We start from the raw sequence: 14,841 nt of genomic DNA, 5'->3' as shown, positions 1-14,841 counted from the left end.
ACATCGGGCAACGGTGTCCTCAGGGCGTCCAGTAGCCACCCTAAAAGTACCATCAAGGGTATCCCCGTGGGGGAGCTGCTACGAGCGAAGAGAGCTTGCAGCAATTCAAACGATTATCACAAGAACCAAAAAGACATTACCAAACGCCTAGCCCAGAGAGGTTATCCTAGCTGGATGACCAAAAGAGCTATGGAGAAAGTTAATAGAAGAAGTAGAGAGGAACCTCTGTCAGATAAAAAAAAAACAGAGAAGTATAGTGAAGTTTCACCATTGGTCTTCTCGACTCCTTATAGTTTAGAGTTTCCAGAAATATGTAAAATTATCCAAAAAAATCTCCTCCGTCCCCCCGCCGCTGGCTTCATGAAGGGCAGAGGATCGTAGCGATGTCTCAGGCCCCGGCGTCTATCCCTCCCCGGCATCTGCCTCTCTAGTACAGCAGATCTAGTACACGCCGGCATTACGGCAGACTGCCGAACACTTCCCATTCACTTCAATGGGAGCGCTCGTAAACGCCGCTGTTACGAGCGCTCCCATTGAAGTGAATGGGAAGTGTTCGGCAGCCCTGCTGTAACGCCGGCGTGTACGGCTCTCATACACGCCCGGCGTTACGTAGTGTGCATGCACCCTTATACTGCAATATGGAGACTAATTGAATAAGTATTTGGCCTTTGCTCTCTAATTGTCCTGGTTGGTCGTGGTTTTCAGGCTGTGCTCAGCTTCTCAGGCCTCTCGTATAATAAACTATATGGCACTATCCTAGATTACGATTCTCAGATAGTTCCTCCTGTCGGCTGCTGGTTACATTTTGCATTTTCTGTCTTTTTTAATGGATTTTTCTCCTGTTATTAATTTCTTTTTTTTTCTAGCTTTTGCTGCTGAACTTTGGGTAACGTGCAGTATTTAATTGCAATAATAAATGTTACTTATTGAGAATTAATGAATCAGTTGCGGGTTGTTTACCCGACACCACGTCAAATATTACGGGATAATTAATTGCTATTACTCGTTTGTTTGATGGCAGTTAAAAGCTTTTTAATAAGGATAAAATGTGATTATGACTATATAGCCTCCATAAAGTACGGCACCTGCTCCGGCAGATGGGCAGGCTGTCACCGCGTCTACACATGTCATTATAGAAAACTTTCACCACAGCTCAAACTGTAATGGCGAGGAGGGAGGAACAATACAGAGACGGACGTCATTGGTAAATTATTAACTTCTCCGATACCCATTCAATGCATTAGAAAATGTGTCCATATCTGAGACCTGTACAATTATCTCTATTGTGCTTTACAGTATCGGATAACTTGTAGCCTACACAAGGGGGAGCCAAAGAGACTACTGGGTACAGGTACAATGTAGAGGTCAAACATGGCTGTAAACATTGTACACCCCTCCCTATTTCTCTTCTCTACCCTTTACCTTTATTCAAAACCAATAAAACTTGTTGAATTAAAAAAAAAATTGACGGTAAAACTGCATGTAGTAGTTATATTCTTGTACATAGGAGCAGTATTATAGTAGTTATATTCTTGTATATAGGAGCAGTATTATAGTAGTTACAGTCCTATGAAAAAGTTTGGGCACCCCTATTAATCTTAATCATTTTTAGTTCTAAATATTTTGGTATTTGCAACAGCCATTTCAGTTTGATATATCTAATAACTGATGGACACAGTAATATTTCAGGATTGAAATGAGGTTTATTGTACTAACAGAAAATGTGCAATATGCATTAAACCAAAATTTGACCGGTGCAAAAGTATGGGCACCTCAACAGAAAAGTGACATTAATATTTAGTACATCCTCCTTTTGCAAAGATAACAGCCTCTAGTCGCTTCCTGTAGCTTTTAATCAGTTCCTGGATCCTGGATAAAGGTATTTTGGACAAACAATTCAAGTTCAGTTAAGTTAGATGGTCGCCGAGCATGGACAGCCCGCTTCAAATCATCCCACAGATGTTCAATGATATTCAGGTCTGGGGACTGGGATGGCCATTCCAGAACATTGTAATTGTTCCTCTGCATGAATGCCTGAGGATTTGGAGCGGTGTTTTGGATCATTGTCTTGCTGAAATATCCATCCCCGGCGTAACTTCAACTTCGTCACTGATTCTTGAACATTATTCTCAAGAATCTGCTGATACTGAGTGGAATCCATGCGACCCTCAACTTTAACAAGATTCCCGATGCCGGCATTGGCCACACAGCCCCAAAGCATGATGGAACCTCCACCAAATTTTACAGTGGGTAGCATGTGTTTTTCTTGGAATGCTGTTTCTTTTTGGACGCCATGCATAACGCCTTTTTTTATAACCAAACAACTCAATTTTTGTTTCCAAAATGAAGCTGCCTTGTCCAAATGTGCTTTTTCATACCTCAGGCAACTCTATTTGTGGCGTACGTGCAGAAACGGCTTCTTTCTCATCACTCTCCCATACAGCTTCTATTTGTGCAAAGTGCGCTGTATAGTTGACCGATGCACAGTGACACCATCTGCAGCAAGATGATGCTGCAGCTCTTTGGAGGTGGTCTGTGGATTGTCCTTGACTGTTCTCACCATTCTTCTTCTCTGCCTTTCTGATATTTTTCTTGGCCTGCCACTTCTGGGCTTAACAAGAACTGTCCCTGTGGTCTTCCATTACCTTACTATGTTCCTCACAGTGGAAACTGACAGGTTAAATCTCTGAGACAACGTTTTGTATCCTTCCCCTGAACAACTATGTTGAACAATCTTTGTTTTCAGATCATTTGAGAGCGGGCTGTCCATGTTCGGCGACCATCTAACTTAACTGAACTTGAATTGTTTTGTAGAAAGAAATGGTCCAAAATACCTTCATCCAGGATCCAGGAACTGATTAAAAGCTACAGGAAGCGACTAGAGGCTGTTATCTTTGCAAAAGGAGGATGTACTAAATATTAATGTCACTTTTCTGTTGAGGTGCCCATATTTTTGCACCGGTCAAATTTCGGTTTAATGCATATTGCACATTTTCTGTTAGTACAATAAACCTCATTTCAATCCTGAAATATTACTGTGTCCATCAGTTATTAGATATATCAAACTGAAATGGCTGTTGCAAACACCAAAATATTTAGAACTAAAAATGATTAAGATTAATAGGGGTGCCCAAACTTTTTCATAGGACTGTATATTCTTGTACATAGGAGCAGTATTATAGTAGTTATATTCTTGTACATAGGAGCAGTATTATAGTAGTTATATTCTTGTACATAGGAGGCAGAATTATAGTAGTTATATTCTTGTACATAGGAGTAGTATTATAGTAGTTATATTCTTGTACATAGGAGCAGTATTATAGTAGTTATATTCTTGTACATAGGGGGCAGTATTATAGTAGTTATATACTTGTACATAGGGGCAGTATTATAGTAGGTATATTCTTGTACATAGGAGCAGTATTATAGTAGTTATATTCTTGTACATAGGAGCAGTATTATAGTAGTTATATTCTTGTACATAGGAGGCAGAATTATAGTAGTTATATTCTTGTACATAGGAGTAGTATTATAGTAGTTATATTCTTGTACATAGGAGCAGTATTATAGTAGTTATATTCTTGTACATAGGAGCAGTATTATAGTAGTTATATTCTTGTACATAGGAGCAGTATTATAGTAGTTATATTCTTGTACATAGGAGCAGTATTATAGTAGTTATATTCTTGTACATAGGAGCAGTATTATAGTAGTTATATTCTTGTACATAGGAGCAGTATTATAGTAGTTATATTCTTTTTTTTTTTTTTTTTTGCACCGATCCTGGAAGTAATGCAATACCAGGTCAATGCGTGGAGTGGACAGAGCAAGCTCTGGTTCCAGCTCCCTGTTCTAAAAATCTATTTAATATATGGTCCCTAGATAGGGGACGTATCAGATATTAAACTGATAAGAACAGATACTACACTTGATCTTAGCCATAAGGCCGAGAAGCGATATAGTAGTTATATTCTTGTACATAGGAGCATTATTATCGTAGTTATATTCTTGTATATAGGAACAGTATTATAGTAGTTATATTCTTGTACATACGAGGCAGTATTATAGTAGTTATATTCTTGTATGTAGGAGCAGTATTATAGTAGTTATATTCTTGTACATAGGAGGTAGTATTATAGTAGTTATATTCCTGTACATAGGAGCAGTATTATAGTAGTTATATTCTTGTACATAGGAGTAGTATTATAGTAGTTATATTCTTGTACATACGAGGCAGTATTATAGTAGTTATATTCTTGTATGTAGGAGCAGTATTATAGTAGTTATATTCTTGTACATAGGAGTAGTATTATAGTAGTTATATTCTTGTACATAGGAGTAGTATTATAGTAGTTATATTCTTGTACATAGGAGCAGTATTATAGTAGTTATATTCTTGTACATAGGAGCAGTATTATAGTAGTTATATTCTTGTACATAGTAGTAGTGTTATAGTAGTTATATTCTTGTACATAGATGGTAGTATTATAGTAGTTATATTCTTGTACATAGGAGCAGTATTATAGTAGTTATATTCTTGTACATAGGGGATAGTATTATAGTAGTTATATTCTTGTACATAGGAGCAGTATTATAGTAGTTATATTCTTGTACATAGGAGCAGTATTATAGTAGTTATATTCTTGTACATAGGAGCAGTATTATAGTAGTTATATTCTTCTGCATAGGAGGAGTATTATAGTAGTTATATTCTTGTACATAGGAGGTAGTATTATAGTAGTTATATTCTTGTACATAGATGGTAGTATTATAGTAGTTATATTCTTGTACATAGGAGCAGTATTATAGTAGTTATATTCTTCTACATAGGAGCAGAATTATAGTAGTTATATTCTTGTACATAGGAGTAGTATTATAGTAGTTATATTCTTGTACATAGGAGTAGTATTATAGTAGTTATATTCTTGTACATAGGAGCAGTATTATAGTAGTTATATTCTTGTACATAGGAGCAGTATTATAGTACTTATATTCTTGTACATAGGTGACAGTATTATAGTAGTTATATTCTTGTACGTAGGAGCAGTATTATAGTAGTTATATTCTTGTACATTGGAGCAGTATTATAGTAGTTATATTCTTGTACATAGGAGCAGTATTATAGTAGTTATATTCTTGTACGTAGGAGCAGTATTATAGTAGTTATATTCTTGTACATAGGTGACAGTATTATAGTAGTTATATTCTTGTACATAGGAGACAGTATTATAGTACTTTTATTCTTGTACGTAGGAGCAGTACCATAAGAGCAGATATAGAGTAAGCATCACATAGGAATTTCCTTCACGCAATAGAGCTGAAAAAACTTCTGCATATTTGCATGTGACAATGATTATTCAAAGTCAGAGAGCGTTACAGTGTGTCGGCCTTGATTCTACGTGACACGGACGGCTACATATATCTTACAGCACATTGCTGAGAGGGAACAGTAGCACTTTCAAGGTCAAGTGGAAAAGCTGCTTTCATTCTGAAGACTATAAACTACATCTGTGACCTCGATTTACTTTTTATATATTATATTTACCGGCTTTTGTCTCAGCTCTGAACTTTTTTCCGAAACCTATTGTTTTGGGTTTGGAAAGTTTTTAAGATTTGTTAAATTTACCGTTCTCTGTTTTTGATGAGAATATGTGCTGACGTCTTCACTAATATACCCAGACTCCAGTACAAGAAAATGTGCTAGGTTATATTTTCCATGTGCATCATCTTGGGCTGACAACAGTTACAAAATGCAAAATATCAATTGCCAAAAATGACATTCAGAAAAGCATTCACAATAAGAAGAAACTGCTCAGCTACTGCTTAAAGATGACTTCATTATAAGGGCAATGATTGGGTATGTGGCTATGGCAGGTGTAGCACAGATCTCCTTACAGCACCTTCCTGCAACTTTTACTGATCTAAAATAACACATATTAAATTCATTCCAGATGTTTCACCCTCACTGATCTTACTCATCACATAAAGACCAATAATTGGTTATGATATAATCTGTTTTATGACAAAGCCCTCATGCAACTTTAACTGATCTGTGATAATCTATAACAATAACATTATTTGCTTACACTGATTCCTGTGACCCTCGCTGGTCGAAGATTTGGCAGTCACAATTAGAGCAAAGCTCTGGATACTCAAAGTGGGTAGTGCCTGATAGAAAGAAGGAGGGGCTTGTGGGATTGAAGTCTAATGTTAAGCTCAGCTTTATCCCAACTTTACACCAGGGGGCTCCCTGCAATATGTACTCATTTAGGTATCCATAATAAATGTATTATAATATTAATAGGGTTGGGGAGATATCGTCACTCCATAGGGAGAGACCACCATTTAGGTGTGTGGAGTCTTATTAAGCCATGAGCGCTCCACTGTGTAAAGGAACATGGGAACAATATGCAAATCTGACTTCTATGATGTAATTAGGAAGTCAGTGCCTCAGTCATGCACCCCAATAGAGGGCGCTCACTGAGGAAGTGCAAGTCTATCTTCCATGATGTAATTAGGAAGACAGAGCCTCAGTCATGCAACCCAATAGTGGGCGCTCCCTTTAACATCATGCCGACCTTCTCAGAGGCCTTTGTTTGCAATGATGTTGGGATTTTACCAGGTAGTCTCTCAGCCAAGGACAGCTGTTTCGATGTTATTGCATCTAGTCAGCTTGGCGCAGAAAGGACTGACCTGGCAGAGGCGAGAGGCTTCAGAAAGGGTTGGGGGGATATCGTCACTCCAAAGGGAGAGACCACCATTTAGGTTTGTGGAGTCTTATTAAGCCATAAGCGCTCCACTGTGCAAAGGAACATGGGAAGAATATGCAAATCTGAGTTCCATAATGTAATTAGGAAGTCAGTGCCTCAGTCATGCACACCAATAGAGGGCGCTCACATCATGGAAGTGAGATTCGCATATTCTTCCCATGTATAATATTAATAATAATATTTATCTTTTACTATAGAAAACCTTCATGCAACTTTTTCTCATTATTAAAAATTTTAGTTTTCTTTTTTTAAAGCTACCTATCATCCTTACCAATCTATGACATGGCCCTGACCATATGTTCAGTGGTTATTTATGACTGAACATATCCTATACCACACCTTTCTGCAACTTTTCAGCTATTTTTGGTTGGTATTGACAAAACATATCCTTATAGAAACCCTCATGCAACTTTTACTCATCTAGTAATCTTTATAAAGTTTAGTTATTCCTTTTACTAAGCCCCCTACCATTCCTACTGTTCTATGTCATACTTATCACTATTAGATCAATGGTTGGTTATGAGGCAATACATCTTCATACTACACCCTCTTGCAACTTTTACCGATCTGTTACCACATAAGCATAATTATACTTACTAAGCCTCCTGTTACCAAAACTAATCACAATTACACCTATCACTATTAGACCAGTAGTTTGGAGACCCAAAATGGGCAGGGCTTGTTAAAAAGAGGGTGGCTAAAGGATTGGGCATGATTGTGTTGCAACATAAGTGCTGGTGTGAATAGCTCCATCTCGGTTTACATTTACAGATAGTGTGAGGTGTGGCCTAAATAACCCTTATAGCCCGTAAAACACGAGAAGGAACATGTCGGCAGTCCTTGAGTATTCTTACAGTCTGCCATAAACTATATTTAGTATCTCATTTCTGCAGTTGATGGCAGACCTCAGCTCACTAAAGGATCCCGTATCGAGTGCATTTTATGGTGTATTCTTTCCTTTTCATGTTGATTTCGAATGAGAAGCAGCTGAAGAGTAGAATAGGCTCATTCTCCGTACAATGGGCTATAAAAGTGTTACGATTAGAGTCACTGAAGAGGTTAATATGGCACTATGGACTGAATAGCACCCAAGGTCTTGCTTCTATCCAATTAGCAGACATAAGGGGCATCGCAAAAGAAGAATAGACCTTCGAAATATCCCAGAATGTCATCCCCCATAAGGGGAAGAGGCAAAACATTTAACAGAAGCGGTTCAGTCTGCAAGTGTTATTTATAACATTGGATGACCTCAACAAGTCGGAGCCCCAAGCTGGAGGGACATGGCCACAGCTGGCTGTAGAAAGTTCTATTTCTGAATGGATACGCCAAAGGATAGGGATCGGTAAAGTTAGAGGTCAGACCGGGGTACACAGAGGGGTAACTCCGAACCCCCGGACCACAATGCAGAGTCTATCACCGGGCTCTACATCTACCATGTGGAATTATAATGGGGAAGAGGGGCCCTTTTTGCCCCTCATAGACTCAAGTACATGATTACTATCACACCGCTTATATAAGTTTATATCAGTTACACCTCCATTAAATATCGGTGATACCTGGGAGCCATGTTATATCAGTAACAACGGGCCTCCATCTTATATCAGTAACAACGGGCCTTCAACTTATATCAGTAACATCAGACCTCCATCTTATATCAGTATCACCAGACCTCCATCTTATATAAGTAACACCAGGCCTCCATATTATATAAGTAACACCAGACCTCCATCTTATATCAGTGACACCAGGCCTCCATCTTATATGAGTGATACCAGGCCTCCATCTTATATACGTGACAACAGGCCTCCATCTTATATCAGTGACACCAGACCTCCATCTTATATCAGTGACACCAAACCTCCATCTTATATCAGTATCACCAGGCCTCCATCTTATATGAGTGATACCAGGCCTCCATCTTATACACGTGACACAGGCCTCCATGTTGTATGAGTGACACCAGGCCTACATCTTATATCAGTGACACCAAACCTCCAACTTATATCAGTGACACCAGGTCTCCATCTTATATCAGAGACACCAGACCTCCATCTTATATCAGAGACACCAGGCCTCCATCTTATATCAGTATCACCAGGCCTCCATCTTATATCAGAGACACCGGGACTCCAATTTATATCAGTAATACCAGACCTCCATATTATATAAGTGACACCAGACCTCCATATTATATCAGTATCACCAGGCCTCCATCTTATATAAGTGACACCAGGCCTCCATATTATATCAGTATCACCAGGCCTCCATCTTATATAAGTGACACCAGACCTCCATGTTATACCAGTGACACCAGGCCTCCATCTTATATTAGTGACACCAGACCTCCATGTTATACCAGTGACATCAGGCCTCCATCTTATATCAGTGACACCAGGCCTCCATCTTATATCAGTAACACCAGGCCTCCATCTTATATCAGTGACACCAGACCTCCATCTTATATCAATGACACCAGTTCTCCATCTTATATAAGTGACACCAGGCCTCCATCTTATATCAGTGACACCAGACCTCCATCTTATATTAGAGGCACCAGACCTCCATGTTATACCACTGACACCAGGCCTCCATCTTATATTAGTGACACCAAACCTCCATGTTATACAAGTGACACCAGACCTCCATGTTATACAAGTGACACCAGGCCTCCATCTTATATCAGTGACACCAGACCTCCATCTTATATCAATGACACCAGTTCTCCATCTTATATAAGTGACACCAGGCCTCCATCTTATATCAGTGACACCAGACCTCCATCTTATATTAGAGGCACCAGACCTCCATGTTATACCACTGACACCAGGCCTCCATCTTATATTAGTGACACCAAACCTCCATGTTATACAAGTGACACCAGACCTCCATGTTATACAAGTGACACCAGGCCTCCATCTTATATCAGTGACACCAGACCTCAATGTTATGTTAGACACCCCAGGCAGCCATCTTATATTAGAGACCCCAGGCAGCCATCTTATATTAGAGACCCCAGGCAGCCATCTTATATTAGAGACACCAGGCAGCCATCTTATATTAGAGACACCAGGCAGCCATCTTATATCAGCGACACCAGGCAGCCATCTTATATTAGAGACACCAGGCAGCCATCTTATTGCTCCTAGTCAAACAGTGGCTTCTTACTTTTTGGCATAAAGAGCTACTTAATCCCTTTTTGTAAATTGACTGTTTACTTTCTGTCACATAATGGCTGCTTCCGCATTGTCACAGCATGTCAGTCTCCTGCCATAGGAGGTCTATGCTGGGACTTGTAGTTATCCAGCACATTGCATGGTGTGACTGTCCCTCACTAGGAGACATTATTACCTGGATCCCGGCAGACTCTTCCTCCTCCTCCAGGGTCTCAGGTGCTGGCCGCTCTTCCTCCTCCTCCCCCTCCTCACTATGGCTGGCCATAGGGCAGGTCAAGAATAACTATCCCTGGGTTTGTAATATTGCAGCCAACCATGGACAGCCTAAGGCTGTGTTCACACAGTCCAGGATAGATAAGGCCACCATGGATTTTGAGGATAATGAGCAGCTAAAATATGCAGATACAATGAGCCTTTCTGTCTGGGATTGGCACATACTTGTAGATACTTGGTATTGGTATTCTCAGGTCTTCATTTTCTGCATCTGTATACTTGTCAGAATACTTTCATGGCGATTTTGTGCACACATTTACCACAGATCACTGCAAAAAAAAAAAAAAGCTGTGGAAACGATCACGGCGGTAATTCATTACGTTTTTTTCGCAGCATCTTCATTGTATTTTTGCAGAATTTTCCTCTGCAGATTCTCTACCCCAATTATACCTGTATGGAAACCGCCGGTGTTTACGTAGGTATAAGTGACATGCTGCGAATTACAAAAACGTGACGGTTTTAGAAATGGCAGCATTTCTGACGCAGATTTTTTTCTGCAATGTGTAGATGGGATTAGCCAGAATCCTATCAACTTTGCAAGCAATGTGAAACGCTAGATTGTATAAAAATTGCCATTTGCAGTGGGATTTCGTGGCTAAGGTCAGGGTCCGCGCAGCTTTTTGGCTGCATTGGAAATGCCTGACCACCTGACCCATCTATCAAAGTTAATGGAACCCCACTTACCCCTGTCCCACAGGCCCGATGCCTTGGGGTAACCCTGGACTCCGACTTATCCTTCAAACCACATATTCAAACCCTCAACACCTCCTGTCGCCTCCAGCTCAAGAACATCCACCAAATCCGCTCCTTCCTCACCCCAGAAACTACCAAGATGCTCGTCCAGGCCCTCATAATCTCCCGCCTAGACTACTGCAACACCCTTCTGCATGGACTCCCGGCTAACACCCTCGCCCCCCTCCAGTCCACCTTAAACTGTGCTGCTCGCTTAATCCACTTCACCCCCCGATCCTCATCAGCTGCTTCCCCTCTGCCAGTCCCTCCACTGGTTACCTATAGCCCAGCGAATAGATTTCAAGCTACTAACGTTAACATACAAAGCCATCCACAACCTGTCCCCTCCATATATCTCTGACCTCATCTCCCACTACCTGCCCACACGCAACCTCAGATCCTCCAATGACCTCCTACTCCGCTCTGCTCTCATCCGCTCCTCACACAACCGTCTCCAAGATTTCTCCCGTGCATCCCTCATACTCTGGAACTCCTTACCAAGACACATAAGACTGACCCCCACAATCACAGGCTTCAAGAAGGCCCTGAAGACTCCCCTATTCAGGAAGGCCTACAACCTCCAATAACACTATCACCACACCGCCATCTGTACAGTCTCCCCCTCTCCTTCTGTCTCTACCCCCCTTCCCTCATAGATTGTAAGCCCTCGCGGGCAGGGCCCTCTACCCCACTGTGCCAGCCGATCACTGTTAGTATGATATGTACCTGTATACTTTGTGTATTGTATTGTATTGTATTATATTGTGTATGTATTGTATGTAACCCCCAAATGTAAAGCACCATGGAATTAATGGTGCTATATAAATAAACAATAATAATAATAATAATAATGCCATGTTTTACAGTGCATGCAAGGTGGATGGTATTCTGGCTAATCCCGTCCACACATTGCAGAAAAAAATCTGCAAAGAATATGCTGCAATTTCGAAAATTGTTGCAAAGTTTTTACAAATCGCAACATGTCAATTACACCTACGGAAACGCTGGCAGAAAATCTGCAGAGCAAACCTGCAGGTGTTCTGTGATGAAGAATAAAACGTGATGCAATTCCACTGCATTTTATTCTGCAGCATTTTTCGGCTGCAACTGCCTACATGGGGCCTTAGCCTTAAAGGGGTGTTTTTGTAGACTTGTACAGCCCCTTTAAATGGATTCTACCATTTAAACACTTTTCTTTCTAGTTCACATGCTATTTGTCTCCTACCTTTATAAGTTGTCTCCGGCCTGCCGTTCGGTAAAAAATCTGTTTTTTGTCGGTATGCAAATGAGTTCTCTCGCAGCCCTGGGGGCGGGCCCCAGTGCTCAAACAGCACCTGGGGCGTCCCCAATGCTGCGAGAGAACACTCTCCAGCGACGCCTCTATCTTCTTCAGCAACCACCTCTTCATCTTCTTCTTCTGGCTGGGGTCAGACTTGTGCGCCTGCGCAGTTGGCTATGCCATCAGGACCCAGGCAGAGCCCAGTGCACAAGCCGGCTGGTGACCATCTTTTGCAGGCCCTATACGCACATGTGCAGTATTCTCCTGTTCTCCATAGAACTACAAAAAATGGCCGCCGGCCTGTGCACTCGGCTCTGTTTGGGTGCCGACGGCAGAGCCGACTGCACAGGCGCACAAGTCTGACCCCTGCCGGAGACAGAAAATGAAGAGGCGGTTGCTGAAGAAGATGGAGGCGTCACTGGAGAGACTTCTCTCGCAGCATTGGGGACGCCCCCAGTGCTGCGAGAGAACTCCTTTGCATACAGACAAAAAACGGATTTTTCACCGGAGACGACTTATAAAGATAGGAGACAAGTAGCTTTTCTTAAAGCTATTCCAACATGTGAACTAGAAAAAAAAGTGTTTAAATGGTAGAATCCCTTTAAATAGTCTTGACAGTTAATGGGGCAGATTGATGAACCTGTCTCTGCGTGCCAGCAGCAGACGACGACTCCGACCCATTGTAATAGTCTGGTGGTAAATCCCAGACAATGAGGAATGAAGCAGCAATTACATAGACTGCGCGTGAACATCAAATCTTATTAATTGGAGGGATTATTTTTCTGCCTCTTGCCCGGTCTGTTCAGGTCTTTATTATTAATGGAGATGTAATCCTTCATAAGAACGTTCACAGGGAAGGTGCAGCCACAGCCACAGCCACAACGGGGTTAAGGCTTTGTGGAAACTCCATAGTCGTATCATTATAGATGTAGAACGCCTCAAATGTTAGAATATCCACTGTAGGATTATATTACTATGACAAGTTCAGGTGGGTCGGTTGGAGGTGGCTGTAACTGGATGCTGTATCAGACTCAGCCTTGTAAACCAGTCATGTAATGTACTGGGCAGGGCTGGTTATACTATATATATACAGTATATAAATCTGAGCCTCGTAAACCAGTCACATAATACACTGGGAAGGATTGGTTATACTACATATATACAATAAACTCTGAGTCTTGTAAATCAGTCATATAATACATTGAGCAGTAGAGATGGCAAACCTCTTATGATTCATTTCATTTTGGGTTTGAGTAGCTCAGGTCAAAGATTTGTTGTGGGTGTATCTATAAAACATAGTGTATAACACTGTCAGGGCTCCTAGGAACCTATCTATAAAACATAGTGTATAACACTGTCAGGACTCCTAGGAACCTATCTATAAAACATAGTGTAGGACACTGTCAGGGCTCCTAGGAACCTATCTATAAAACATAGTGTATAACACTGCCAGGGCTCCTAGGAACCTATCTATAAAACATAGTGTATAACACTGTCAGGGCTCCTAGGAACATATCTATAAAACATAGTGTATAACACTGTCAGGGCTCCTAGGAACCTATCTATAAAACATAGTGTATAACACTGTCAGGGCTCCTAGGAACCTATCTATAAAACATAGTGTATAACACTGTCAGGACTCCTAGGAACCTATCTATAAAACATAGTGTAGGACACTGTCAGGGCTCCTAGGAACCTTTCTATAAAACATAGTGTATAACACTGCCAGGGCTCCTAGGAACCTATCTATAAAACATAGTGTATAACACTGTCAGGGCTCCTAGGAACATATCTATAAAACATAGTGTATAACACTGTCAGGGCTCCTAGGAACCTATCTATAAACATAGTGTATGACACTGTCAGGGCTCCTAGGAACCTATCTTTCCAATATCTGCAAAGTGACATTATTCTACCTTGTGGTCTCTTCAAGATCAGGAGCACGGTGATGGAGAGTGCAGGAGCATTCTGCCAGGTCCAAGATTTGCCTACTCTTCCAGGATGTTGGAATGTTAGCTTACCCTTTTTGCGGGAGCCTTCTTCTACATTTTCATAGAGTTAGAAAGTATGATAGGAGAACTAGGAGTCTGGAGGATACAGGAGCATTCCACCAGGTGCGGGAGATTTTCCCACTCTTCCAGGAGGTCACCCTTTTTGGATACATGATAAATATGGACTATTTATACCTCCCTGGGTAACATATTAAAAGGTTGGCATTCCTGCTTCAGCGGGGTGCCATAGGGTATCATGGGGTACCCACCATTCAGACATCTGGTAACATACAGTATATACAACTCAGACAGTCACATATATACGCACATATATGACAAATACACTATTAAGCAGTCCATTTAACGATATAGACAAGTGAGTATACAATAAACCAATAATGTATTCTACTGAGATGGATGGCTTACATAATGTAATGGTTAGGGGCGCTGTCTCTTTAAGAATTTCCGCCTCTGAACGATTGGGATGTTTTCATAGGCCGGACTCCAAATTTCTATTGTATTTGATTAATGTGAAGCGCCAAGTCTCCCGCTGTGAACTTCCTCCTGGCTACTAATTGCGCCATCCTACAACTTGTCATCCCATTAGATGGAGCAGATGCTGT

The 14,841-nt window shown here is 40.9% G+C and overlaps 1 non-coding gene across 1 annotated transcript; it reads right to left on the bottom strand.

Moving 5' to 3' along the window:
• Positions 1-3,767: 3,767 nt before the first annotated feature.
• On the bottom strand, positions 3,768-3,958 carry LOC142210872 (U2 spliceosomal RNA). The gene has a single exon (XR_012717007.1). It is a non-coding gene; the product is annotated as a U2 spliceosomal RNA (small nuclear RNA).
• Between the last annotated feature and the right edge of the window lie 10,883 nt (positions 3,959-14,841).

The sequence above is a fragment of the Leptodactylus fuscus genome, chromosome 6 (genome assembly GCF_031893055.1).
Source record: "Leptodactylus fuscus isolate aLepFus1 chromosome 6, aLepFus1.hap2, whole genome shotgun sequence".
Taxonomy (NCBI): Eukaryota; Metazoa; Chordata; class Amphibia; order Anura; family Leptodactylidae; genus Leptodactylus; species Leptodactylus fuscus.
This window is presented reverse-complemented; position numbering and strand designations above follow the sequence as displayed.